The sequence below is a fragment of the Prinia subflava genome, chromosome 9 (assembly GCF_021018805.1).
Source record: "Prinia subflava isolate CZ2003 ecotype Zambia chromosome 9, Cam_Psub_1.2, whole genome shotgun sequence".
Lineage (NCBI taxonomy): Eukaryota > Metazoa > Chordata > Aves > Passeriformes > Cisticolidae > Prinia > Prinia subflava.
The window spans coordinates 30,424,166-30,451,890 of NC_086255.1; positions in this window are offsets into that span (position 1 = coordinate 30,424,166).

Sequence of the window (27,725 nt, forward strand, 5' to 3'; positions counted from 1 at the left end):
GGAACAGGGATGGTGCCACAGGGGTTTCCCTGCAGCCTGGGCTGGGCAGGCTGGCACTGAGCTCTCAGCAATTTATCCTCTCCAAGTGGAGTCTTCTTCCACTGTCTTGGTTTGGAAAGACAGGTGTCTGCCAGGGAAAGCCAGAGCTTCCCTTGGAATGGAGAATGTAAAGCCCCTCCCTGCAAATTATTATAATTTTGAAATTAAGGGGCTCTCAGGCAAGGATATGGGAAAAGGAATAACATTTTTTTCTAGGAATATTAAAAATAAAAATGTAGTAGTACACAAAAACAACCAAGCAAAAAAAGAAAACACAGAGTCAGAACACAGCCTGACACGCTGTTGCTCAGGGTGTTGGCAGCAGCCCAGTCCAGCCCTCCTGCAGTGACAGATGTGGTTCTGTTGCAGCAATGATCCTGCAGCAGGGGCAGTTTCCTCTGAAGGTCCAGTGGTGTGAGATGGGTCCAGCCTTCCTCTGGGAATGCAGAGCACACAGGCTGTGCTGGGCTCTGAATGCCAGGGTTTATCCAGGTGGGAATGCTGGGCTCCTCCCCTGGGTGCAGCATCTCCCATGGATGATGGAATTGGATCAGCCCTGCAGGGAGCCTCGATGGCCCATGGACAGCAGAGATCCCCTGGAGGGAGGATGGGTCCTGGAAGAGATACAGAAAAAGACACCTTCTCACTTGTTTTTAACAGATGGTAACAGAATATATACTTTTGGTTGCATCTTGCAATGCAACCCAAGGCATCAAAACATCAAGACCCATGTCATTGTACATTGGCAAGAGCACTGGAAAGCAGATAATCAGCAGGTACTCAGTCTGCCAGCACACCAGTCTGTCTTTATTTGGGGATTTGTTAGGAAATGTGATGGGAAAAGGAAGTTCTGCCTGCCATGGAGAGCACATGGAGTCAGGGGCTGATTGGTGTGGTGGGGATGAAGAAAACAGAAGCAGGTAACACACAGATGTGTGTTTCCCTTGTTTGTACAAGGCCTCCACAGTCAGATCTGGTTTCTCCTAGAAGACAAAAAGGAATGTCCCTTGTACCCATCCTCCCTTTGTCTGTAATTGAATTATAATCACCCCTATTGCTCTTGCAGGGAAAGCTGGTGCTAAAATGTTACTCCAGAGTGGTTTTGGCAACACAGAACTTTGCTTAAAGGTTATTAATACTCCTACTGAAGTGTTCTAGAGGTGACTTTAGGAGTGTTTTTGGGATATTCTAATACTAATATGCAAATAACTGGGAAAGGATGTAATATTGCTTTTGGATTGCAAATTGGTAGGGGGTTAAGTCTATCCAAGCTGTCACACAAACGTTCTTTGGTTCAACTTTTCAAGGCAGTGTAGGGCAAAGTGGACTGTTCACAGCTCAGTTAAGCCTTGATAAAATAAAAATAGACTTATTTGTGGCAGATTCAATAAAAATAGTTTTGCTCCTTCTTGCAATTAAAATATATTGCTAATTTTTAGCTTTTTAAAAAGACCTTTTTGTAGGTGCACCAGGGGATAAATGTGTGCTGAATAGGAATTTTAACTCAACTGTTGGTACTTGTTGGAGGAATGTGTTCACAATAAAAACAGAGTTCACAGAAGAGCAACTTCTGCCTGAAAAAGAGGTGATTTTCCATTTTTTGCAGCTAATTAAACACAGAAATGAAGCAGTGGTCTGAGGTTTTCTATTTGGCTGACAAACACATAGAAAAATTCAGCTGCTGAAGTTGGAAATAAAGACAAATTCAATAATTTGCAAAGCATGTTTGGCATAGGGAGATGTTTGGCTGGGGGTTTTTAAACTGTCAGGTTTTGCATATTTTGATTTCACTGCAGCATTGGTGATTTCCTTTGAGCAGGTGGAAAAAACAGAATTTAGTGGACTGAAACACTGAAGTGACACAAAAAAATCTTCAGTAGTTGAGAGAGCAGCAGGAATGTTTGGAAAGTGTACGAAGAGTCTGGAGAGACAGGGGATCCTCTGATGAGGTCACTTGTAAACAAAGCTCTTGGTGATGATCAAAAAAGGAAGGGGTGAGAAGTAAACCTAAACTCATATTCTCACCCCTCAGTCATAGATATCGGATTTAATGTTATTATTGACTTAGTTTTCCACAAGCTAAGCTTTAAAATGTAGTAAGACATACTTTTTCCCTGTTTTTCTATGAGAACAGAAAAAAAAATCAACTTATTTCTTACAATTTTATCCCAAAATCAGTATGTTATTTCACAGAATTCCATGGCTTTTCAAATAACATTTGAAGAATTTTCTCTGTGATTGGTAGAAGATGGAGGTGGCTGTGGTTTTTCCTCCCTCCTCGTTAAGTTAATGAAGTAATTCAATAGAATATACTGATTATATCTTCTATATGTGTGTATATATATAAATAACCAAGACTAGTGACTATATATAACCAAGACTAATTACCTTCTCTATGTAGCCAGGTTCTGGTTAATAAATTCAAAGTAATCATATTAATTAGCTCATTGACAGTTTAATTGTGGTCTGTGTTAAAATGATTCTACAATATTAGAAAGAAAAATCTTTTTTAGGAACTAATCCCTTCATTCACGAATTTTATTTCTGCAGAAGTGAGAATTGGAGGAACATTCATCAGCTGTGAGTCACAGCATAAGAGAATTATACCAGAGTCTGTGGAAATTAGAAATTTCCTTCAGAAATTATTGAACAAAGTTGCTAAAGTGACTAATGTGCAATTGTGAATTTGAGGTAGCAGTGTCAGCTACTGTTGAATCTATTTCCATAAATTAGATACCACTTCTTTGAACTTGTCCTGTTAAAATTATTTAATTAAAACTACAGTTCTATACCTGATAATATTTACCAAATGCTTGCAAATTCTCTCTGTGTCATTTACATGAATAAACATAATTTCCTTTATTTTCTCTGTCCTTTTTATAAAATACATAAGAGAAAGAATTTACTTGCTAAACACTATACTTGAACAAGTAAGTAAAGGTTACACTTTAAATTCATATATCCTATGAAAGGAAAGGGAAGATATGTTTTTCTTGCATGTCAAAAACCTTGAAATACAAAGGAATAGTCCTGCCTTAATTTGATCTAAATGAAATGGCAGCAAAAAAGGTACAATGGAGAGAAAAGAAAAATTGTCGTGCTATTAATGGATTGTGATGTGTGAAATGGAATTGGAGGTGGCAGGGGAATATCAGAAATTAGAGAAAGCTCCTAAAGACCTCAGTAATGGCTGGGAAATGGTCACCTGAGCCAAGGTGGGAAGTTCTGGAGCCAGCTCCAAACAATCTGTGGGAGGGGGCTGTGTTCCTGTGGTGTCCTTGGGGTTTCAGAGAACTCCGGTAGAAACTGAAATGGTATTTGTAATCCAGGGGAAAGAAGCAGGGGAAAATAAGGAATTGTAAAAATTTTTCTCTGGAGAAATGATCACTCTGGAGTGAGATGTGTTTGTGGGAGGAATTGTTTACAGAGCCAAGGGTCATACTGGAATTTTTCCCTGCATGAATTAAGGCATTCAAGGCCTGTGGTGATGCCCATGGCTGTCAGCAGAAGGATGCTTGCTGCCTGCACTCTGGAGGAGACTCCCACAACACTTGGCCTCACTCAAGTTGTTCTGCTTGAGTCAGGTCGATCTCATTTGGCTTGAAACAGGGGATGAGGAGGGATGGACAATGGGGCTGAGGAGGGATGGACAATGGGGATGAGGAGGGGTGGACAGTGGGGATGAGGAGGGATGGACAGTGGGGATGAGGAGGGGTGGACAGTGGGGATGAGGAGGGATGGACAGTGGGGATGAGGAGGGATGGACAGTGGGGATGAGGAGGGATGGCCACTGAGGATGAGGAGGGATGGACACTGAGGATGAGGAGGGAGGGACACTGGGGATGAGGAGGGATGGACACTGAGGATGAGGAGGGAGGGACACTGGGGATGAGGAGGGATGGACACTGAGGATGAGGAGGGATAGACACTGAAGATGAAGACTGATGGACACTGAGGGTGAGGAGGGATGGACACTGAGGGTGAGGAGGGATGGACACTGGGGATGAGGAGGGATGGACAATGGGGATGAGGAGGGATGGACACTGAGAACGAGCCAGCCAGCACTCAGCAGGGAGCTCAGGCTCTCAAGGTGGCTGTGAAAGCCAATGGCAGGAATGGAAAATGGGATTTATTTTTCTAGCATGTGTCAAACATGTGCCAAAATGAGTGATTCACTGGCTTGCATCTGAAGTGAACAGGATCTGTGCGTTTTGGGAAGCAGCTTCCCCAGCCCATAGTTTGGGACTGAGGGTTCTACAGTGTCCTCCAAGCTTTTGTGATCCTGGGAACACCTGATGCTAAGAACTAGAAAATGATAGAATTTATACTCTAGAGCAGGCTGCCCCATCCAGGCAGGAATAAAATCCCAATTTTTAAGACATATTCTTTGCCTAAATTGATGTATTTTCCACTGTGGATCCTCTTCTTATTCTGCCTTTAGAAATTTACACTGGGGAATCAGGCAAAAATCCAGCTCCATCTTTCTGTTTTGAGTGGTTGTCACACCAGAAGCTGGATCATTAAATGATAAGGTGACAAACTCCTCTTTCAGAGCTTATTTCACCAGTAATTTCCCATCACGTGCTTATTTCACCTGTAACGTGGGAATGGCTTCATTTCCAGTTTGACTGAAAAAAATCTTGTCCATCCTCCAAGAGAATGATCAAACATTCCTCCCTTAAGCAGATGAGCAATCCATCTTCACACCTTGAGTGTTTGAGAAACCCAGCCTAAAAACTCCAGACACTTTTATTTCATGTACTTTCTCCTCATGTCCAGGAGAATGAGGAGTTTTGAACTCTTAATATTCACTTATTTTCATACACTGCTCTTAGCTTTTGAAGGGTGTCTGTAACAGATCACAGCTTTGTTTGCAAAGAGTATTTGGTCCAATGTCTGGCTTTGAAGAATTAATATACCCACATTATTTCAAAGCATAACTGTTGATTGATGTGAAAGGATTGTTGCACATTGTTGAACTGTTTTATTTTTCTCTGTGTACACAGCAGGGGAGAAGCCAAAAAAAGCGTGGTAGGTGTGGCTGGGGGGCTGCTGTGTTTTGGTTTTACATTTATTCAACTTTCTCAGCCACTTCAAAGACTTCCAGTCTCTTCTGAAGCACTGTTGCACTCTTATCTGTAACCAGTGCTTAATGTTCATCTTTTTTATCATTTCAGTCCACAGCTAAGCTTTTATACAAACAAAGCAGCACTGGCTGCAGTGATACAGATGATGCATCACTGGCTGTGGTGAGATATGTACATGCATCATGTAACAAGTGACACAGAAGGGATTTTGCAAAACCGTCTGTCAAAAAAGTGATGAGGTTTTTAGATGCTCTTTGCTCTGAAAAGGGGTTATTAAAGTGTTTGTTTTCAAAGAAGGGTACTTTAATCTATCCTAGAACTATCAGTGATGCCAGCTGCTTTTCTCCTCAGTTTCTCTGAAAGCCTGCTGAGCTCCTCTGAAGGTGTGCATTACCCTCCCTAATTAAATGGAGGTGATCAGCTTGGTGAATGTACAACTAAAATGTGCTTTCTGTAAACATTCAAACAGTGAACTTTTATAGCTGTAAGAAAAAAGTAAGGAAGTAAATTATGCACAGACAAAATGTTTTCCTGACTTCTTCCTGTCATTCATCATTGACTTTCTTTAATCTCCTGTGGTCATTTTACAAGGTTCATGACCTCTGTTTTTCTGAGTGCTATCAAAGTTCTACAGTCTTAGTTTAGGGGCCAAAGGGTCTCTCACCTGCCTGTGATTTGCATGAATCCTGCAGGAATGTAACTGCATTAAAGGTGCTGGTGTGTCTGGCAAATCTAATGGAAAATCATCAGCTTGTTAAGAAATTAAGTGTGGGATAAACAGGCTAAGAAGCTGTTCCTGGCTCTGTGCTTCCCTTATCCACAGATCCCAGATGCTGATGTGATGCTGAGGGCTCTGTGCACTTCAGTGACAGCAATATTGATTCAGCTGCCCCTGAGGGACATCCCAGTCCAGGTGGGACCTGTGTCTTTCACTCATGTGCGGCTCTGGGAGGGGGGATTCTGCCCCTCTGCCCCTGTGCTCAGGTGAGACCCCACCTGCAGAGCTGCCCCAGCCCTGGTGCCAGCACAGGAGGGACCTGGAGCTGCTGGAGAGAGGCCGGGGGAGGTCATGGAGATGCTCCAGGGCTGGAGCCCCTCTGCTCTGGAGCCAGGCTGGGAGAGCTGGGGGTGTTCAGCCTGTAGAGGAGAAGGCTCCAGGGAGAGCTCAGAGCCCCTGCCAGGGCCTAAAGGGGCTCCAGGAGAGCTGGAGAGGGACTGGGGACAGGGGACGGAGGGACAGGACACAGGGAATGGCTTCCACTGCCAGAGGGCAGGGCTGGATGGGATATTGGGCAGGAATTGTTCCCTGGCAGGGTGGGCAGGCCCTGGCACAGGGTGCCCAGAGCAGCTGTGGCTGCCCCTGGATCCCTGGCAGTGCCCAAGGCCAGGCTGGACTTTGGGGCTTGGAGCAGCCTGGGACAGTGGAAGGTGTCCCTGCCCAGGGCTGAATGGGCTTTAAGGTCCCTTCAACCCAAACCATTCCATGTTTTTATGACTGCTCTTTCAGCTGCCGATGATAAAGAGCTCATGGCTTTTTTTGTCTCTCTCTGTCTTTGTGATATTGTTGTGCCAGGAAATTTGGACTGCCCGAGGCTAAGGACATCAGCGTGATCTGATTGTACTTGCAGGAGAAACCACATTAAAACGAGCAGTTACATAAAATCAAAACAAACCTGGGAGGGCTGAAGGGTTTCTCTCTTCAGACGTCTTTCTGAGGAAGGTAAGGGATGGCTGTGAGCAGCACTCAGCAATGTTTCCAATCTGGTCCTCATTTCTTTTTCTGGGAACTCCAGAAAGTGAACTAAAACCCAGAGAACATTAATTTCCTTACGGGCTCTAATTAAAGGCTTATGAAGAAGTAAACAAAAGAGAGTCCATGCTGCTGTATCAGGACTGTCCTTTGAACGTGAGGGAAAGGTGATTTCCTGAGCAGCACCATCCCTGCAGTGCTGGGAATCCCCTCTGGGCATGGCCCCAGCTGGAGGGCTCAGAGCTCCCCTGCAGGAATGTCCCAGGAGATGGCTCTGAGGCCCAAGGTTTGGGTTTAGAGCCACGTTTTTTCCCTCCCTGATCTGCCTTCTTGGACAGCATCTAGAACTCTCAGGTTCTAATCCTGACTAGTTTGGCTGTGAACAAGGGGAGGTGTGGAGTTTGGAAGCCCAGCAGGACAATTTCTAGCTCTGTGTGGTTACCAGAGAAATTGTGCTTGAGCAAAACACGAGTGGTGCTGGGGAAGGAGTAAAAGCAAACCCAGGACTCCCTACCCTGCACAGACACAGCTTCGTGCTCCAGGAAAAAGGGGAATCACACAGAGCTGTCTGACTCTGCCTGTGCCATGCTCCACCTGAAAAACCCAGCTCTCAGCAGTGACTTCAAGCTTGCCTTGGTTTCTCCTAACTCTCAGTCATTTCGACCGTGTTTTCAGCAAGACTCCACCTTCCAGAGTTTTCTCTCTGTGAATCAGACCTGGGAAGGGTGATATCAGATGGGAACAGAGAATGCAGGGGAAATTAGAGTTAGAAGATTGTATCTGCTATTTATTGCAAAATTAAAAATTATCCCTGGACATCGCTAGAGAATTGGAGCTGCTAGAGATGTTGTCTGGTACTAAGCCTGAAGTGGAGAAAGGCTTGGTAGTTACTGTGAAAATTAAGCAATTTTTAAGTGAGAGTCCTTTAATTTAACTAATTTCCATCACTTCTCATGGCTGATTTTGACAAAGCATTGCTAAGAAGACAAACAGTGTAGAAAATGCTTTGGGTTAATTCCTTAGGGGCTTCTAAAACCCCAGGTGTTAAAGTGTTTTAGGAAAGGACCAGATAACCTGAGTGCCTCGGTGTGAACCCTGCAATATTTTGTACTCAAGGCTGGCTTTTACTTAAGTACAAAAGAGGTAAAATGTTGAGAGTATCGTTCTTCCATGTGTAACCAAAATACTTTTTCTCCTGGTGGTGGCACTGCTGGGTGAAAAATTCTGCCTGAAGAGCAAGATGAGGAAAATCTTCCAAATTTATTTTGTAATTGTAACTGACCCCTCCATCAAATGGACACATTTAGACTACATAGTGATCAGTTCTTCATAACACACATTGGGGAGATGCTATAAAAGAAGGAATAAAATCAAGAATAAGTTTAGGACAAATACATTTCTTCTGGGGACTCTGTTCTTTAGGCTTTTTGCCTGTAATAGAGTTAATATTCCACTTGATTTTTACCATATTGTGTAAAGGAACCTAAGGAAGATGTTTTTGTCAATGTCATTTGCAGTTTCAAGCTTTTTTGAAGCGTTGAGAAATAGGTCACTTCCCCTGAATTCAGCATTCAGTTTTCATGTTCAGTAGAGCTGAAAGTTAGGAAAAGTTTCAAAGCCTCTTTTGTTTTTCTTTTTTTAAGCCATTATTCAACCTTGAAATGAAAACTCACTCACTAAACTATGCTAAATAGCTCATTTCCCTCATTTGCTGATGGAGCTAAATGCCCTTTTGGAGATATTTATGAAGATGATTTACTTTTTTCTTATGCACAACAGTCGCACTTTCTCATCCGTGTAATGGAAACAAGAGAGGCTCAGGCTGAGGGCTTACACCCTCTGAAATAGTTCAGCTATTTTCCCAATAAATTTACAGTTTCAATACAAGACTACTACATTTTAGAATGAATCATAGGATGAACCTTTTTCCTAAGAATTCAACTGTGAAAATATTGTACTTCCGTGGAAAACTTTGGATTCCTGCGTGCAGGAAGGTGCCGGCTGTGTTGGGGGTGTGTCCCCTCTGTCAGGCTGGGGGTGAGGAAGGGAAGGGAAGGGAAGGGAAGGGAAGGGAAGGGAAGGGAAGGGAAGGGAAGGGAAGGGAAGGGAAGGGAAGGGAAGGGAAGGGAAGGGAAGGGAAGGGAAGGGAAGGGAAGGGAAGGGAAGGGAAGGGAAGGGAAGGGAAGGGAAGGGAAGGTTCCGTGTGCCTGCTGGGCTGGAGGGCAGAGAGCGGGGCAGGGCCTGCCGAGCCGTGCTGAGGGCGCCCTGTGCTCGGATCTGTGCATCTCTGGAAGTTCTGCCAGCACGAGCTCACCAAGGTGGAGAGAGGGGCGGTTCTGCACAGGGAAAACTCAGTGATACGCACCTTGCTCAGCCCTGCCCAGCCCAGGAGGAACAGGGAAGAGGGAGGGGAAGGGACACAAGTGGCTGAGTTCCTGCCGTGCACAGGGATGGGGAACACCTGGCTGCGCATCCGGCACAGCTGATGCTCCCCTGGAGCATTCTTTGTGCTCACCTTGTGACACCTGGTGACACCTTGTGACATCTTGTGATACCTGGTGACACCTGGTGCATTCTTTGTGACACCTGGTGACACCTGGTACATTCTTTGTGACACTGGGTGACACCTGGTGACACCCGGTGCATTCTTTGTGACACCTGGTGACACCTGGTGACACCTGGTGACACCTGGTGCATTCTTTGTGACACCTGGTGCTCACCTGCTGCTCCCCCTGCGCGGCCGCGGGCGCACCCGGACTGTGGCCGCGGGACACCAGGGGGCGCTCCCGCACCGCCGGCGGCCCGGCAGGGACGGGAACGGGAACGGGAACGGGAACGGGAATGGGAACGGGGATGGGAATGGGAATGGGAATGGGAATGGGAATGGGAATGGGGATGGGGATGGGAATGGGAATGGGAATGGGGAGAGGGAATGGGAAGGAGGAAAGGGGTGGAATTGGAATGGAAAGATAATGGGAATTGGGAGGGGAATGAGAGTGGGAAGAGGGAAAGGGATACGGATGGGAACGGAGAGGGGTACAGGGATGGGGACAGGAATGGGGATGGGGATGGGAATAGGGAGTGGATGCAGAAGGGAATGGCAGAGTGATAGGCATGGGAACGGAAAGGGGGACGGGGATGAGGACGGGCATGGGAATAGGGATGGAGGCGGGATGCACCCTCAGCAGGGCTCCCCCCGAGGGGCACACCCCACCCACAAAGGGCCTTTCCAGCCTCTGCTTCGGATCCCGTTACAGCACCTGCAAACGAGCCGGGTCCTTGGAGGAAAACCCGCCAAGCCCTGCAAAATCAGGGCTGTGTGTTGTTCCCGGTGTTCCCAGCTGTGTGATGTTCGTCCAACTTGGGCATCTCCCTCACTCACAGAGATAATCTAAATTCATCACTTACCAAAAGTTTAACATCTAGATAAGATTCCTATGGTAAATGAGTGGGAAAATGGCTTTTTGCACTACCATTTTTTCCCCTGCAGAAAATAACTGCCTAATTTCTGCCCTGTGCACAAACACCATTTCAGTCATGAAGAAAGCATTTGGAAACCTTTCTTAGTTTTCAGACAATGCCTTAACCCATTTAATGTAATAATTTCTTTAAATCTGGAAACATTTCCAGTCTCATGCAGAACTTTGACATATTCAATTCAAAAGCAATATTCAGCAAGAAGACTTTAATTGAATTTTATTACTAATTCAAATATGGAGTGAGTAAACAAAACAAAGTCCGCTTGGAAATTGAAGGGTGTTTTGAGTCATTGCAAAACGTGTATTAATCTTTTATGTACAAATGCAAAAAACGTGATTTGCTGTTTCCAGACGTCCTTTGGAAAATGGTTTGCAGGCAGTTAGACCAAAACAGAAGTTTATATCTGACATGTATATAATGTGTTTAAATTATAATGTTTCTTCAGCTGTGGGAGAATATAAAATTCTTTTACTGAAATCTTTGTGAGCCTTCCCTGCTGGCTTTAGCAGCACTTGTAAATGCTAAGGTGGCAAAGATTGTGGCTGTCTTTTGGGAATGTGCATCTTTTCCTTACACCTAAACCTGCCCCTCTCCATCTTCATAGCCGTGTTAACAAGGAAAAAAAAAAGAAACAAAAAAACCCCAAAACCAAACCAAACCAACCAACCAACCAACAAACAGGAAAAAAAAAAAAAAAAAAGAGGAAGATTTCTTGAAGAAAACTAATAAAAAATAGCCTTGAGCAAAAATCCAGAGGAGGAAATCTTCCTTGGAGGCTTGGGGTGGATTTGGCAGGAGCGGCTCAGAGCTGCAGATGGGAATTATCCAGCAGAACCTTCCTCGCAGTCCTCAGGAAATCAAACCAGCCTGACAAATGTCTGGCTGCACAGCCCAGAACGACACTCAGGAATGTTCCACCAACATCTGCTCCTGCTTCTGTGGCTATGACAGGAGACAGTGAAACAGAACCTGTGCAGGGGAGCCAGCAAATGTGACTTGGAGCTTTCCTGTGTACTCAGGACAAGAGGAGGGAAGGGAGCCCAAGATGGAAACCAATTTCTAAAATCCAACTTTAGAATTAAAGTGATGACTTAAAATGTCCCAAGTGTCCTTCCTCAACTCGTGCTGTGGGTGGGCAGGAGGTCACTTTGTCCAGGAATGCCCCTTTTTGAGAACCATTGGCCACTCAGGGAGGAGCAGAGGCTGAGATCCTAAGCTGACATTGCAATTTGTGACAAGAGTGACCTCCAGGTACCAGAGACTTCACAGCCATCTAAATGAACCAGGGAGAGACAAATCCCCATCAAACATAGCCATAAAATCTACTTCTGAGCAAAAATAATTAATGATTAAAGCCATGTTTTCATTATTTGAAGGGAAAAATATATATAAATCCTTCCTAATGAATAAATGGGTAAATTTGATCAAGGAAGTACAGAATGCATCTTTTAAAGGTAAAAAAAAAGTACTTTGAACATATAATGTTAGTAAAATAATAACTTTGGGAATCTTTTCAGGCTGCTCAGGCTGCCATCATGTTTACACACCACTTGGAAGATTGTCACATCCCTCTATTTATTTCCAGCTCCGTTCTCTGTCACGTGTGGAATAATTGTTGACTCCAATTTGGAGCACACGCCTGTGCTGCACTCTCAGTTCAGCCATGGAGATGCCATCCCTTGCATACCAAGCTCAGCATTGTTTATGCTCTGGCTTTTTTCCATTGTAATGAGAACAGTTACGGGTGAAAGAATTTTGCTAATGATGAAGTGGTAAGAGCGAGCATTTGGAATATTTGGTTAATTTAGGTTTCGAGCCCTAATCACAGAGGAGCTGAAGGAACATTCTGGGTGCTAAGCTGTGTTTGTGCATGAGGCATGAAGCAGTTCCCATGTGTGTGTGCAAAATGAGGTGCTCAGAGCTCCCAGTTCTGACATGTGGGTGCAGAGCCCAGTGCCCAGGGTGTCCCAGGCAGTCCAGGAGGGGCTTTGCAAGTCAGACAAACAATTCTGTGCTCTAGGCTGCACCTGCAGTGCTCCAAACGACTAACAAAGCTCAGGTCTCAGCTCACGGAGTTTTCCCTGCTCCCTGCAATGACCCCACAGCTCTTCTCAGCCCTTCAGGGCTCTGGAGGAGAGCAGGAGAAGCAGTGTGTGTGCAGCTCCCAAATCCTCCCCTGCAGCTGGGGGAAAGCACAGGGAATTTATGTGCCAAGGTCACAGATCAAATCTCTTTCTCTTGTTTGCCAATAATGCCAGTGTTGGAGCACAGAGCTGGTCAGAGAAGTATTTTGTAGCTTCACCCATTCATGTTCAGTTCTCTCACATTCTGCTTGAGTTTGCCAAAGTCTGGGCCAGGATTTGGGCAGGAAAGCAAACCTCTATAGTCCCTGTACTGTAATTACCAGAATAGTGGAATCATGGAATGGTTTGGTTTGGAAGGGATCCTAAACCTGCCCCATTCCACAGGGACAGGGACAGGGATACCTTCCACTGTCCCAGGCTGCCCCAAGCCCTGTCCAGCCTGGCCTTGGGCACTGCCAGGGATGCAGGGGCAGCCACAGCTGCTCTGGGCACCCTGTGCCAGGGCCTGCCCACCCTCACAGGGAACAATTCCTGCCCAGTATCCTGTCTAAATTTCCCCTCTGTCAGTCTGAAGCTGTTCCCCTTGTCCTGGCACTCCAGGCCCTTGTAAAGGGTCCCTCTCCTTGTACCCTGTCAGCTCTTTCAGGTCCTGGAAGGCCACAATGAGGCCACTCCAAAGCTTTGCCTCTCCAGGCTGAACAATCCCAGCTCTCCCAGCCTTTTTTCATGGGAGAGGTGCTCCAACTCTCCAAAGGCTTTACGGAATTCCAGATAAATGTAATCCACAGCCCTTCCCTTGTCCAGCGATGGAGTCTGCCTCAGAGCAGTCCTCGGGGTTGGTGGGGAGGACTGTGCCTTGGTGAGGCCGTGCTGGCTGTCCCACACCCCCTGTGTGTGTCCCATACCTGTCCCAGGCCCTTCCCAGCACACAGAGCAGGCTGGCAGGGCACAGACAGCCACTTTGGAATGCAGGGTTTCAGTGAACCATGAGCTAGGACAGGATATCCCTCCTGGCCCCTCAGGGCATGGCTTGAGCTGGCCATTTTCTGAGCTGAGCCAGCCTGGTTTGGTTTGCTGTTTGAACAGCTCAGAGGCTTCCAAGGGCTGCTGGCTGTGTTTCTCTGGGATCGTGTCCTGCACCAGAGCCACCCTTTGGAAGCCAGCACTCACCTCAGTGCTCCCAGGGAAGCAGGGAAGCTCCACACCCAGGTACAGTTGCCTCCTCCATGTGTGGACCTTTCCTGACAGGCTCTTCACCCCCAAATTGGGAAGACTGATCAAAGGAGTGTTTGTGGGTTTTTTATGGGTTTTCAGGTTTTATTTTCTGATGGGTGCAAGCCTTGCAAAATTCCTGAGGGGAGGTTCCCAAATCCAGTACAGCCTTTACCTTTATTATAACCTGGAGGAGGCAGGGATTTTGGAAGCATCCTGGCTTTTCACCCACCTTAATAGGAGGAGCAGCAATATGGAACCAGATAAATGCTTGATTAAAATTTCTGGCGTTTTCCTCAGCTTTATTTCCAGAATACTTTCAACATCTGATGATTTTCTTTGTGGTAACACCAGTGTTGGTCCTTGCAGGGGTGAGTGCTGTGCTCTGAGATTGGATTGAAGGAAGTTTTGGATGGTAGAAAAAGCACAGAGTACCCAGAGCAGCTGTGGCTGCCCCTGGATCCCTGGAATTGTCCAAGAACAGTTGGACAGGGCTTGGAGCAGCCTGGGACAGTGGAAGGTGCCCCTGCCCTGGCAGGGGGTGGGATGAGATCATCTTCAAGGTCCCTTCCAACCCAAACCATTCTGTGATGTCATGATGACTCTTTGATAATATTACCAGAAAACCTTTAATTCCTTCTAATTTTCCAAGGCTTTTTGAAGGCAGTTTGCCAGTTAGTATCTAGGAAAATTTGTCTTCTGAGCAGAACATTTTTGTGTATTTTCTGAAACCCTCCTGGATGTGGGCTGCAATAGGATGGGACAGAGTCTCAGAGGCAACTGTTCCACTGCTGAGTGGTGTCTGCCTCTGCTGCTAAATCTGCCAAAAAAAGTTCACTGTGGGTCCCTTCCAACTTGAGATAGCCTCTGATTATATGAAAATATTCTGGTTTTACAGCATGTTTTTTCACTTAGGTTAGCCAAAAAGAAATATTAAGAGAAAAGAAATATTAAGAAAAAAGAAAATACTAAGAAAAATCAAAGCAACTGAAAAGAGCTGATAGGCTGAAAGGTTGATAGGTAAAGATCAGATGCTGGTTGATAGAAGCTTGTGCTTTTGGGAGGGAAAAATCAACTGAGGTGATTTTTGGAGCATGTTGGCCATGGGCTTATGCTGCGTTCTGGATTTAAGCTCTGCTTACGAGCCAGTCAAGCACAGCAGATGCGGAAGGTCTGAGAGTTCTTCCTGCAGAGAAGTGTCATGATTGGCAGTAGAATGAATTTCCTGGTTTTACTTTGGTCCTGACCAGAAAGGCTTTTCATTTCATGAGGATGGTGACTTGCACTGATTGGCAGATGGGTAAGAATTTGTTATCTTATTAATTCATATCTATAATGGTGGTTAACACAGCACTGCTCTGCATGAACCTGCAGTACTCCCAAACCACACACGGGTTTTGAGCACTGACCTCAAACCCCACTCTGCTCCAGAATATTATTTTAAAGAAAGAAACATGTGGAAATGTGGGTAAATAAAAGCTTTTCTGGAACACATTAAAAAATAGGGAACAGAAATCTAAATGACAGGCCTGGTATGTGCCTTTCTCAAAAGTCTTTATCTGGGTAAATCCTGGTTTATTTTTATTTTATGGCTGCCATTGAGGCTGTCTGCTTTGCTTTTTTTATTCCAGCCAGCAGTGCTGCTCCTCAGAATTTGTTGCTGTTGTCTTCTTGGACTCTTTAAGCTTCCTCAACTTAGAAATGCATTATTTAGTCTGGTGGTTTGGAGAGTGACAGTGTTCTCAGGAAGAGAGAGCATTAGGAGAAAGCAGGCATTCATTTTGATATTACCAATTGAATAAAAATGATTAAGAGAACAAATTGCTGAATCTGAAGGTAAATTTTTGGCTGGAATTCATTTTTGTGGCTTTCTCAATGTCTTGCTTGTGGCCTTTTTTTTTTTTTTTTTTTTTTTTTTTTTTTTTTTTTTTTTTTTTTTTTTAATCTGAGATTTAGTGTGTTTCTGAAAAGTGCACAAACAGCTTATACAGTTAGCCTGAAACTGCTTGAAACTTAGATATAGAAGTATCTGGTTCCAGACTGCTTGGTAGAGGAAGAATTCATCAGCAAAATAAGAACAACAGTCAGGAAAAATCAAGACAGATAAGAATTACTTTGTTGAATGGATGGTCTGTGAGGGAGTGAAATCAGATTCCTCTGCATTAAATAAAAGTAATGCTCTCCAAAAGTACTTCAGAGACAGCTCTGTCTCAAGAATTTCCTCCACTTCTATTTTTCGCTGTCCTTTTTTTTTTGTTCTTTTGCATTCACTTCTCCCCTGTGAATGATTTCACTCAAAAAGCAGAAAAAAAGTTTATCAGACAGAAGAAACACAGTTTTTGCTTGATGTAGTATCACTAGTTCTTGTTTGTTTCTAAGACAAGAGCAGGAAGTACTTTGCCCTCTGGTAAAATTTCAATCTCAGTTTCTGGAGCTCCTTGAAGACACCAAATCCTTATGTTTTTGATGGGGCAGAAATTGAATTTCTTCATGACAGCCAGGGCTTTTCTTATCTTCCATTTCTTGAACTCCTTTCCTTTCTCATGCCTTAGCAATAATATTCCTTGGAGAACTGGGACAAGGTTGTGATGTACACCAGCAGACCTGAGTCACAAACAATCTCTGGTCCAATTGTGACCTTAATGTATCAAAATAAACTGATGTCTGTTTTGGGAGGGGAGGGAAAAAGCAGCTCAGTGACAACAACACCAGTGCAAGACAGAATGGAAAAATCTTTCATTGTAATCAAGTTGTGCTGAGCACTGTGGATGTGAAAGGAAAAGAGCACTGGATTCTGGGGAGACAGGGGGACCAGAGAAGAGAAAACACCCAGCTGATTATCAGAACATTTTGTCTTTAGAGAATACACCCAGGTAGTGTTCTTTGGAGAAATATTGGGTTTGAGCAGAAAAAAATGCAGATTTATGGCATGTCAGCATTTAATAATATTTGTTATTTTGTTGTATTTGCTGAATTGTTCATACCAGAAGAATAAGAAACCTGCAAAGCTACATTTTAATACTGTGAACTGAGCTACCTTTTGAGCTCATTTCTCACTTAAAATGTTTTTAGCTTTCACTTTATGAAAGCATGAACAACAAGATTAAAAGCTCAATATTCAAGTAGTTTTTCAAGTTGTCACTGCTGCCAGGAACTTCAAAAGTGAGCTCCTCCTGCTCAGGATCACAACTGCCTTCTGCATGGGCAGCTCAGCTCAGCCCCTCCATCTGAACCCAGGGGCACCAAGCACACACCATTCCCTTACTGGGAATTATTTACACAACAGCCATGGAGGGGCAAGGCTTTTCCAATTAAGGGTGAAAAAGAAAAAAAAAAGGGAAAGGGAAAGGGAAAGGGAAAGGGAAAGGGAAAGGAAAAGGAAAAGGAAAAGGAAAAGGAAAAGGAAAAGGAAAAGGAAAAGGAAAAGGAAAAGGAAAAGGAAAAGGAAAAGGAAAAGGAAAAGGAAAAAGGAGAAAGGAAAAAGGAAAAGGAAAAAAGGAAAAGGAAAAAAATAAAAAAGAAAAAGAAAAAGAAAAAGAAAAAGAAAAAGAAAAAGAAAAAGAAAAAGAAAAAGAAAAAGAAAAAGAAAAAGAAAAAGAAAAAGAAAAAGAAAAAGAAAAAGAAAAAGAAAAAGAAAACCCTGACATTAAACCCTGACATTATGATTATTATGACCTGTGCAAATATTATCCATTGGCTTGGGGGATTTGTGTTATTTCCCCCTCAGCTGCCCATGCCTCCTGTTGAAAGAGATGGGAATTTGGAGAATCCAGGCTATCCAGGGTGGAATTTGAGATGCTGAGATTCTTTATGGCTACAGCTACTGTTGTCCAAACATCACAACAATCAAATCCATCAGATCTTTCAAAGCAGGTGATGGAACTTCCCCTAAATCCCTAAGACATCCAGTGAGCAAGGATTTGGTTCAGGGCAGGAGCTAAGCTGGAAGCTGGAGGGAGTTTTTTTCCTTGTGTGATTAGCAGAGAAAAATCCACGGGATGGGCTACCCTGAAGGTCAAAGCTTGAAGAAGTCCCTGAGCTCTCAGGCTCTGCAGTTTGCAGAGGTTCTGGGGGTGATTTTGTGCCAAGGGGTCTCTTTTAGCTGGCAGCAGCCTTTGCCAGCCCCCAGCCCTGAGGGGAGAGCCTGGAGCCTTCTCTGGAGTGCCACAAGGTCACGTTTCCCTGGTGTGCTGGAGTGTGCCAGCTGTCCTGGGCTGTGCCAGGACTCCCGTGGGGAAAGGAGGAAATGTTTAGGGGCATTTCCCTGGAATATTCCCCCAGTAACTGTTTATGCCTCTGGGATTTTCCTGGGACATTACCCTCCACTTGACCATTTAACTTGTCCCCTCTCCCTTTTGCTGCCCACTTCTGTGGCTCAGCCACAAGTTGTGTGAAGAACCCACCTGAATTTGATTTTTCTGAGCCTGTAATTTGCAGCTTTGCTGGATTCCACCTGCTTCTAGCATTGGAAGGTGCAGCAAAAAAAACCCAAACCTAAAGCAAAAATGAAAGAACCCCACCCTATTCCCCCTTTCCATTCCCATTCCTTTCATAGCTGTATAGGACTTTGTTGTCTCTCCCTCAAACTCCTCTCTCCTCTTTCTCATCCCTCTGGTTTTTAGCCATTCTTTGCACAGAAGCTGCTGCAGAACATGATGATCTTTTCAGCCTCTAGATGCTGAAAATTTTGGTTTCCAGTCAGTTTCATCTGTCTCTTCATATCCATGGAGGATTTCTGTGTAGGGTTCCAGAGATTCCAGCTGGGACTTCTGCATGTCCTGTCCATTGTTTCTTTGGGAATTAAATTCTCATTACTTTAAAAAACACATTATTTTATCCTTCACTGAATAGTATATTGAATATATATCAAATATGCCCAACTTTTTTTTTTAACTACTTTTTTTTAATTACTTTTTTTTAAAATTTTTTTTATGTTAAAGACAGGGATTTACTGAGACTGTTCCATGGATTCATGACACTGGAAATAGAGTTAAGGCATGTTTCTTGCTGTCTCCTTTACACTGCTTTAGAATGAATCACCCTGTGCCACAATAGCATATGACAGCTGTAAAGAATCACAGACCTTGCTCTGAGCCAGATTTTTTTAAAAAAAATCCCCAAGCAAACACGATGTTATTTCAAGAGCTTCCTTTGCTGGCCTTTCTTTTCTGTACCCCTACAGACTCAGAAATGCCCATACTGATCTATGGTTTATCTGTATGTCTGCCCTGGTTCTGCACATTTTGTCCTGGGCAAGGCTTATTGAAAATGCAGGTATTTGGGGCTATAAACCAAACAATTAATCTTAAATATGTGATTGTCACAGTGGAAGTTGTTCCTGAGCCCAAAGGCACAAACAAACCTCGAGGTAAAACACAAGACAGCCTCATTTCTCCTTCACAGAGCCCAGAGGAGGGAATGGCCAGCCTGATATTGCCCAAAAAGGATAAAAAAATGGGGTCTGGCAGTGGCAGAAGAGAGGTCTGGAAGCACTGGATGATCAAGATCACTGGAGAAGACAAATGAGATTTCTGCTGCTTTTTAAAGGGTCTCAGATACGAACTGTGAATTGTGCTGCTGTTACACACTATCAGCTACCCCTAATATTAAGATATAAGGTACATAAATACCACAGGCTCATTCTAAGAGTTAATTCTCTTGGCTTTTTGCCTTCCATGCCTAAAAGCCTCTCTTGACATTTGGAAAGGGTTGTAAATTCCCCGAATGTGATTCTGGTCCCAAAGAGCCAATTCTTCAGCCTTTTTTTACTGTGTTTTACAAGTTTCAGAAATGTAATCTGTCTTGAGGGACAGGATGGAAAGAGGAAATAATTATAGATTCTTATGGGTTAGAGAGTTGGAGAATTTTAAGATCTTAAAGTGTTACTGGCTAGAAACAAATATTGCCCCTTTGCAACTCTGTTAGATCCACTTAGTATAAATTAGTAATTTGGTCAGAGTACATGTCAAAAACACGGAGGAAATTGCTGTTGAATTATAAAAGGGAGGAAATTGCTGGTGCCCTCCAACAGTGCACACTCATTTTAGGGTTGTGGTGAACACTTTTGGTCAGCTCTGCCCTCATCACCAGCAATTAAATTTTCATACAAAGTTTTTTTGAGAAAGAAGAAGTGCTGTTGCAAGAGTTGTGCTTTCAGGTTGTACCTTTGAAAAGCACCAAGACCCTCAGTAAGTAGTCACCATCCCTGGAAGGTTTTGTTCAGTCTCTGAAGATAACATTCCTCCAGGGGATCAAACCAAGGCAAAATTCACATCTGTTCAAACTGTGTTCAGTACCTGAAAATATCCCAAATCACCCACAGCAGAAATGTGTGCAGCTCCTGGGCATCAGGATGGGAAACTCCTCTTGTTTGTGTCTGTGTTTGTTTGAGTGTTTGCTCTTAATCAGCACTTGAAAGAAGAGATTGGTTTACAAAACAGAATTTCAGGTGTGGTAGTTAAATAAACAAACAAAAAGCTGAAATAAGGGTAAACAAAAGTAGTGGCTCCTTTAAGGTACCTGTAGGATGAACAGGAAAATGAAAGAATACGATTACAAATAACTGAAGCGCTCATCAGAGAAGAATTTTTGGTATCAACAAATATATAAGAGGCACTTCATTAAATCTAAAATATGTTCATCTCTTTCTCTGGGACCACTGTACAAAGAATGAACAGCAGTGTTCATGAGTTAATCTTAATTTCATTACCTTTAAGTATTTCTTGCTCTAGTGGCAAGATGCATGCCCCAAATAAAAGTCATTGCCTTCAGATGGAGTGAGATCTATGTCCTTTCTTGGAAATAATTTTGTGTCTTTTCAGGAGACACTTCAAACACTGTGAAATAGATTAGGAATTTCCTGAGAGGGAGAAAAGAATCTTCAGTAAAATTTAAATTTAAAATTTAATTTCATGACATCAATCTGCCAACATTACAGATATCTGGGAAATACTCATCAGTACTTTTTAAAAGACTAAAATTTGGAAAGATTACAAGGATGCTTTACAACTTTTTATGTGTGATTTGTTCATGAAAATTGAGGAATATATTTGAAATAGCAACAAATATTGAGTTGATACTGACAGAGAATTTTTTTCTCTTGGAGGTATAATCCTGTTTACTCTCTCCTGGACATTTAAATGAGCTGCTGAGCACTCACATGCACCCAAACCCATTGCCTGCTGTGCTGAGCCCTTCTGCCTGTACACAACAGGCACTGGATGGTTTCTTTTCCAGTGTACATTTCCAAGATCAGGAAAATCTTTGCTGTCCTCTGTTTGCACAAGCCTGAATTTTTTAAAAAAGTGTCCATTTCTGGATCAGATTAAATTGGTGTTTCAGAAGCCCAAGGGAGGAAGGTGATGTCAGCTCCTCCTCTGCAGCGCTCTGGCGGCTCCTGAGCACGGAGTGACCTCCTGGAAGGTCCCTGCAAGGACTCTGCACACTGATGTCCATCTTCAAGACCCACTTCTGTCACACTGCCTACAGTGAGCTGCACTAGCTCACTCCCTGCTCCTGCTCTCCTTCCCTTCACCCACATCTCATTCTCTGCTGCTCCCAGATTTTTGAGCATCTCGAAACAGGGACTGTCCTTGAGGCCTCTGGAAGGAAAGTGGGACAGAGTGTGTGCACCAGAATTGAAGGAAAGGATTTGGGTTTGACCTGTGCCCAAACAGGTGTCAAAGGTTCAATAATGGTGACAGCCTGCTCAGTGCAGCAAATATGTTTTACCTGAGCTCTTCTACTCGTCAGGTCTGAGACTATTCTGCATTGAAATCAATAGTTCCTAAAAGAGAGAGGTCTGAGCTGAGGCAGCCATTAAATTATTACTTACTGTCTTTTTCTGCTAAGTTCGCTTGCATAGCTTGACTGTGTTTTGTAGGGTCTGGGAGTGCACTGGGTTTTTTCCATCTGGATATAAGGAAAAGCTTTATCCCAATCAAACCTTTAATCAGTGGAACAGGTTGCTAACAAAGGTAATGTGGACTGAGCCTCATGCAGCTGACCCTGCCATGAGTAGGAGGCTGGAGTTCAAACCTTCTGAAGTCCTTCCTGAGCTGGATAATCCTGTGCTCCTGTGACTCTTACCGAGTTTATCCACTGAGAGGTTTTTTCTACTCCCTCTGATTATGTAGAGATAAGATGCACAACCTTCACACCCCCCAAGTTTGTCAAAATGTATTATTGCTGTGGTGTGTGCTCTGGTTACCAAACTGACACACAGCAACACACATTTCAGTGTGCTCAACATCAGGAGGGGCATTTAGGATGAAATTATTGCTGTGAAGTGTTTGTGAACAGAAAGAACAGGACTGGAGGGGTTCACCTGTCCCTACAAGGCTCTTCTTGTGCCAGTTACCCATCTGTCCTTTGCCAGCACCGTGCTTGGACTTCCTTCACCTTCCCTCTGTGTGCATTGAGCACAGCTGCATTTGTTGGCAGCTGGCATTTCTGCTGGGCTGAGCGAGAAATTCTTTTAGCCTGTTTTTAACTCTTCTTAGGGGAGAGCCTCTAATCACCCTCCTGCCTGCTCTGGTCCTGGTCCTCACTGAAATCTGGGGTGCAGCTCTGCAGCTGTGCCATTTCCAGGTGCCACCTCCCAGCATTTCACACCAGTTCCTGTAATGAGGCAATAAATGCCTGACTTCACATCATCCTCTTGCTTTCTCCCTCTCTTCTCTTGGCCAATACCTTATGTATTTTACAGGTTTCCCTCATGTCCATGTTACTGGGTGTAGTGGAGGGATGCCAGGCACTCACCAAAGCCTCTCTCTCTCCCCTCCACAGCTGCACATGGGAGAGGAAATATAAGGAAGGGTTCATGGGTTGTGGTAAAGACCGGGAGAGATTGCCCCTCAAATATCAACGGGGCCAAACCAGGCTGGAATTAGAGATATTAATTGAATTTATTACTTACAAAATCAGAGCAGGATAACGAGAAGTAAAATAAACCCTTGGAAACACCTTCTCCCTGCCCCTCCCTCCTTCCCAGCACTGCTCCCACAGGGTGCAGGGAGACAGGAATGGTGGTTCTGGTCAGTTCCTCCCCGTGGCTTCTCCCCCTGCTCAGGGACAGGAGTCCTTCCCCTGCTGCACCCTGGGGTCCCTTCCACAGGAGACTGTTCCAGGAACTTCTCCAACATGATTCATCCATCCCATGGGCAGCAGCCCTCCTCCAGCTGCTGCAGCGAGGGTCACTCTGCTGTGGGGACAGTCCCTCAGGGACAGGCTGCTCCAGCAGGGGCCCCTCTGTCCATGGTCTCCCATGGGGTCACAGCCTCTCCTCAGGCATCCCCTTGCTCCAGCTGGGGCTCCTCCATGGGCTGTGGGTGGATCTCTGCATCCCTGTGGATCCCCATGGGCTGTGGGTGGATCTCTGCATCCCTGTGGGTCCCCATGGGCTGTGGGTGGATCTCTGCATCCCTGTGGATCCCCATGGGCTGTGGGTGGATCTCTGCATCCCCTGTGGATCCCCATGGGCTGTGGGTGGATCTCTGCATCCCTGTGGATCCCCATGGGCTGTGGGTGGATCTCTGCATCCCTGTGGATCTCCAGGGGCTGTGGGTGGATCTCTGCATCCCTGTGGATCCCCAGGAGCTGCAGATGGATCTCAGTTCCCTGAGAACTGAAGATCAAACTGAACATGAGTTCCTCCCATGTGTTCTCACCCCGCTCTTCTCTGGCTGCAACTACATCTCTGCAACAACTGGGGTTTTTTTTCCTTTTTCTCCTCAGCCTGTTATCCCAGAGGCGGTACCACCATTTCTAACTGGCCAGACACACCTCCACCTTTGCAGCTCCAGGGATTGGCTCTGCCACCTGTGGAAAAACCTCCTGGCAGCTTCTTCACAGAAGCCACCCCTGTGACCCCCCGGTACCAAACCAGGCTGTGCAAACCCCCCGCAGCAGGTCAGGTTTTGCTCCTTGGAAGCCTGTGCTGCTGGGCTGTGCCAGGTTTTTTGCCATCCCAGGCCAGCCCTGTCTCCCTGCCCCGTTGCCTCCGGGGTTTCCATCGCGCTTTTCCTGCGGAACGCCTGGAACATCATTGAGATAAAACGAATGGAGCTGCTGTGATTTTGGGCCCCTTTTTGCTCTGTGTCTGAAGTCTGAGTATGATTCCAGCTCCTCTTTGGTCAGGCAGTGCCTCAGCTCCATTTGATGGAGGCCTTTCCTATTTCACTTGCACTTCATCCCTCGGTGCTTTCACACATTCCAGGATGGACTCCCAGGTCCTTGCAGTGTAAGCACATTAAATCCTTTGATCTGTGGGGGGTTTTGACAGTGGCAGCCACCTGTTCAGTACTTTGTTACAGTACTTTGTACATCAGACATTTTAGACTATTCACTTTTCCCCCTATTGAAAGCCAAAGGAAAATATTAATTCAAAAATAAATTTAAAATATAGTTAAATCCATTCCTATAACATCTTTTTGCCTTGTCCTTTTTTTACATTCTATTTAGAGGACTGAAGGCACTTTTCGCTATGTAGAAAACATTTGATTTAGGGCCATTCTCAAATTATTCTTATAGTTTTATCTCTAAAATGTAGCTTTCTCATGCTGCTTATTTTCCCTCTAGAGTGTAGCTATTATCTCTTTAGGGCTGATTATCACCCACTTAGGGCTAGAATCCTCCTGAAGAAGTTTTTCCGCTTCTTTATAGAAAGGTTTTAGAGGATTTTGTATTTCTGAGTTCATTTATATCCTGAGGTTTTAAGTTTATTTTGAATATTAGTACTCCTAATTTTTCAGGTGTTTTGTTGTTTTGGGGTTGTTTTTTTGTTGTTGTTGTTGTTTTGGGGGTTTATTTATTTATTTATTTATTTATTTCATTTTGTTTTAATTGAATATCTTTGTTTATAGTCTGGTTTTATTTATTTTTGAAGTTGAAAGTGGAACCGCTTCATGACCCAATTAGTTATTCTCCATGTTGTGTGATAATAATAATAATCAAAAAAATTAATTTATTATTGTTGGCTTAATATACATTTCATGGTGCATATGTACTGAGCATAGTGTTTTGGTGGGTGTATGTATATTGTGAAATGCCCTTTTTGTTGTGTCAAAACCTGGGGGGCCCCTACCACTGACCCAGGAAACAACCAGACTCTGATGCTCTCATGGACCTGTTTTTCCAGGATAAACCAGGAAAGCTCCTGCCTTGTCCTGCAGTGCCAGATCCTGGTGCCAGCGTGGTTCTTTCTCTTTACACATTTATGATTTCATAATTATGTAATGAGAGAGAAGGGCCAGGGCAGGGAAGGGAGCTGGGGAAGGGGCTGGAGCCCCAGGAGAGGCTGAGGGAGCTGGGAAAGGGCTGAGCCTGGAGAAAAGGAGGCTCAGGGGGGACCTTGTGGCTCTGCACAGCTCCTGACAGGAGGGGACAGCCAGGGGGGGTCGGGCTGTGCTCGCAGGGAACAGGGACAGGACAAGGGCAAACGGCCTCAGGCTGGGCCAGGGGAGGCTCAGCTTGGGCAGCAGCAGGAATTTGTGCATGGAAAGGGAGCTCAGGCCTTGGCAGGGGCTGCCCAGGGAGGGTTGCAGTGCCCATGGCTGGAGGTGTCCAAGGAAGGGCTGGAGGTGGCACTGAGTGCTCTGGGCTGGGGACAAGGTGGGCATCGGGCACAGCTGGGACTTGGTGATCCTGGAGGACTTTTCTAACCTCATTAATTCTGGGATTCTGAAATGCTACAGCTCCTCATCTCTTGTATTTCTACTCTTTCCCTCTGTCCTTGCATCCCCATCATGATAGCCATTATTTTCCTGTTATCTCTTTCCACAGCCTACCCATATCTAGTTCTCTGTTCTGTTCTTGCAGTGCACTGTGTTACTTTACAAAAATTATATTTCTCCAGCCTTTTCCAATGCATTAAATAAATTAATCTAGACCCCAGAGTAACCTCGTTGTCCATCTCCCTTTTACTTTGATGTCTATTAATGCTTTCTCTCTCTTTTCCCTTGTCCTCTGGTATTCATATTATACATATTATTGCAGTGAGTTTTTTCTTTGTTTAAAAAGAATTTTTCAAAAAATCATGCACATAATTTATAGATTATTGCTCTGCTTTTTCCACTCTGCCTGCTTGGATTCCAGAAGGATGAGAGACTGGCTGCTGTGCAGAGCCTGCTAGGCAGGGTCACCTTCTCTTCCTGGACATCTGGGAAGGTTCCTTGCAGGAACATCTCAGAGCTGTCTGTTGATCTGTGAGAGCTTGAAACCAGTTTGTCCCCATCAAGGGACTGTGGCAGTTTCACTGAAAATCACCTGAATCCTCTTTCAGTCCATAAGATCATGTTTGCCCTTCAGTTTTCCTTGGTCAGGGGATGTTTCTAGCCCTTGAAGTACTTGCTGTCTTCCATGGTCTTTTGTAGCTGGTGTGTTTTGCCTTGAGCTGCATGTGAACCCCTCTGATCCCTCCTTCTGAGAGCCCTGCCAGGCAGCATCTCACCCAGGAACGTGTGTGCACTTGCCCTCACCCTCAGAAAAACACAGATCCATGGGACAGCATCCAAAAAGATACTTAACGTTAGTCTGAGTATTTGTGTAAAGGAGTTTTATCTATGTTTCTTCATATTGCCCAGTAAAATGTGAGACCATCAGAGGAATGAAAAGGCATCAAACACTCAAAAACGTAACAGCCCCCTCTGGTAAAAACTTGTACCTATTTTTTCAGCTGTTCCTACGTGTTGATGTTTTTCACAAGTAAAGCAGGATTTCACATGAGAGGTGTTTTTTGTCCACTCTAACTTCGTGTGCTTGGTATTAGGTTATGCCGCTTTAGATATAATTCAGCAAAATGTTTTATTTTCTACCCCTAAAGTTCTGCATGTGCTCAAATTCTTTGTGGGATTGAGTCCCTGAGGGAGAGCTTCTACTCCTAGCCCAGGCCCAAAGCTTATTTTTGTGCAGAATGTTTTCACTCTGGAGGACATTGTGGCTTCCCAGCGAGGAGCTGGAATGAGGCTGGGAGATTCAGGCCACTATGCAAAACCTCTTTGAGGCTCTTCTTTACCTCAGCATCAAGTACCAGGAACCTGACATCTTGGCACACACAGAATTTCCAAGCACCTGAAGAGCAACAGAAATGTCTGTCTGCCACTTTGTAAGAAATTGCTCCTGGGAGGTGAATAAGAAGAGGACCTGGTCCCCCAGGTTCCAGTGGGATTGCTGTGCACAATCCCAGAAGGTTTGAGGAGGGAGGTGAAGGTGGTCAGAGGCCAGGGCAGCTTCCAGCCAAGGACCCAGACAAAGCAGGACTCTGCAGTGCTGGAAGGTGGCTTGCCTTGTTCACATCTTCTCTGCTCCATCCCAGGTTTCCATCCTCAGGTGTTCAAAGTGTAGACCTAAACCTGAGTCTGTGGAGCTGTAGCCAACACAGAACACCCAAAACGTTCACATTTATGGGAGAAGAATTTGAAGGTGCTTTCCTCATTGCCCCCCTGCACCTGCAGGCACATGGCACCAGGCCATGCAGTGCGGGTGAAGTGCCCACAGTGCAGGGGAGGAATTGAAGCTGCAGGCAGTGCTTAGTTCTCCCTGTTCTGTCCCTTCTCTGTCTGCACTGCATCCATGCCACTCTGACTGTGTCCCTGTGATCATGCTGAGAGTCTGAGAGCACAGAGGACCCCACAGATCAGCTGTGGGGAGAGCCTGTGCAAGGATTTGGCACACAAGGATTGATAACTGTGCTGTATCTTGCCTTCCCCACTGAGACCTTACTGTGTTTCATCTTCAGTTCCTTTGAGGGCACCACCAGTGCTCTGCAGTGTGGTTTCTTACACTCCCCCAGGCTCACATCCCTTCCAGGGGTGTATTAAACAGCGTGAGAAATGTGTCACTTGTTGGCTCTTTCATCTTCTCTGCATGTGGAGGAGTGTCTGCAAGGGAGAAGTTTATTTGGGATTTATCTGGAGCCATAGTTGCATGTGTCTGCCCAGAGTCAGGGGCACCTGTGGCTTGCCAACCATTTGCTAAAGGATATGAAATCAACTCTTGACTTACCTGCTGTTTAGGCTGGAACTCATGGTGCTTGGTATGATCTGCAACTTCTGTGTGAGCTTTTTGTGTAGTGTG